The sequence below is a fragment of the Buceros rhinoceros genome, unplaced genomic scaffold, assembly GCF_000710305.1.
Source record: "Buceros rhinoceros silvestris isolate BGI_N320 unplaced genomic scaffold, ASM71030v1 scaffold8269, whole genome shotgun sequence".
In the NCBI taxonomy this organism is placed as follows: Eukaryota; Metazoa; Chordata; class Aves; order Bucerotiformes; family Bucerotidae; genus Buceros; species Buceros rhinoceros.
The window spans coordinates 84,084-86,159 of NW_010429771.1; positions in this window are offsets into that span (position 1 = coordinate 84,084).

The window sequence follows — 2,076 nt, forward strand, 5'->3', positions numbered from 1 at the left end:
GAAAGAGTATTGAAAGGCTCTTACCTCTTGTCCAAAACAATTATACACTTGAGCAACACTGAGGAGTCAGCTCCGATTTATGTTGGTGTGATCAGTAAGAACATTGAGCCCAAGGTGTCTGAATTACAAAGGTTATAATGCTGTGTTTTGTAGAGAGCTGTCATTTATCTTCTACAGTGGTTTTTGCTGGTGGTTTTGAATTATTGAGTCTGTCCTCTAATCACATCAGTTCTGAATTCAGAATAAACTTGTAAAACAGGCATTTCCAGGGGTAAGTTGGAACTAGCAGTGATGAAGATGCATTCTCTTGTGAGAATGGCAATGAGAGTATTTCCATGGAAAGAGAAGTGGCTGAGGAGAGCTAGCATACTAAAGGGTGTTGAGGAGAGGCAGCCACTGGGTTGAATCATTAGTATTTGGTAGATTTGATTTTAAGTTCAGTATAGTTTAATTTTGTTAACATTGTTAAAAGCACCTGGTTTAGATTCCTTAGTCTTTCACAGTTCATCACTGATCTTGTCTATTTTGATGGGGAGACAGTCCAGCTATAAAGGCCCCGATGAGTAAAGATTTTTATTTCCATGAGAGCTAGACAGTAAAATTGCTTTGATTCCCCACACCGTGATTATCTCTGGTGAAATATATTTGTGTGCTTAAAATCAACGTGTTGTGTTGAATGGCAGTCAACATGTAGTTGGAACTTCCCTAATCAGGGGAAATAAAAAAATAAAGGAAATAAAGACTTGTACTTTTGAAGCTTGTCTAAACAAAGGTGTTTCAGGCTCCCTACAAATTAGTTTTGTATTCTACCCTGTGTTTTGTTTACTTTGCTTTCCTTCAGTCTAGGGATCTAATTTTAAATTTTATAAGTTTCTTTACAGTATAAGATAGGAAAATCAAGCTGGTATGTTTTTGTAATTAGAGTGGTTTGAGTTTTAAATGTGTCCTAAACTCAGCTCTAAACTCAAAATAACATTCAGTGTAAAACCTTGAAATGATATTTGAACACAAATATAATTTATTTGGGTTATTGTATGTTTATAAAGCTATTGGTTTATAAAATAAAATAAAAAATTACTGGTGTTCCTCTGGTTTTAAAAGAAGAGAATGCAAACCTCTGGTTTCAGTTAACCCAGGTCAGGTTTGTTGATGGGTCCACTGGTTTCATACAGCTGCAGGGTGTAAAGTGTTGTGCAGGGCATGCAGGTATCGTGGGTGTTTTGTTCACTGCTCGGAGAATCTGTACTAACGAGGACTATCTTCTGCAGCTCACAGGTAGAGCCTAGCTTGAAAATTCTAAGTTTTTATTGATTATTTTAGTTATATATACCCATGAAACAGTAGAAGACACAGACACACCCAGTAATGTGCACTTCTTGTGCACATTAACCATGACTATTATGAATGTTGCTACTTCTTTGTCTACAAATATTATCCATGGTTTCGCAATATGTTTTCAAACTAGTCCCCAGGATGTTACTCTCAGGCTTTACAAGCACATCAGTTGAAGTCCAACGGTTGAATCCTGGAGGTTCCTCAGGGCTTTTTTTTTTTTTTGGCTAAACTTTTTTCAGGTATGCAAAAGAAAAAAAAACCAAACTAAAAACTGTAAGAAGTATGAGACTTTCTGGGTACGTAGTTAACTTAGAATTAGTCAGTATAATCTGCCTTTTAAAAATGAGATTGACGTGTGTTATATTAATCTGTGAAAGAGGAATTTAGGAAATAGGCGGGAAAAGCTTGACAAGTCCGAAGTAAGAAAACTGTTGGGCAATTCTGAAGAGCAGGGGAGAAAATGAGTTTGTTTAGTTTAGTAAATCCTGGCTCTATTGAATTTGACATTTCAATTCTCTAAAGCCATATTTTCATCGTAAACAAGTGAGAAATGAGTCGTGCTCATTCATAAGGGACATAGGCAGTGCAATGGTTCCTTGTCACAGGAATGCACGACACATCTCATTTTAAGTTCCTTTTGAAGTTGATTGCAGCTTTGCAAAGATTTATCAGTTCAGGAAAAAAAATTCTGTCCTGGAAATCTCTTCCAGGGTGAAAATATTTTAAAAAAATATTATAGGG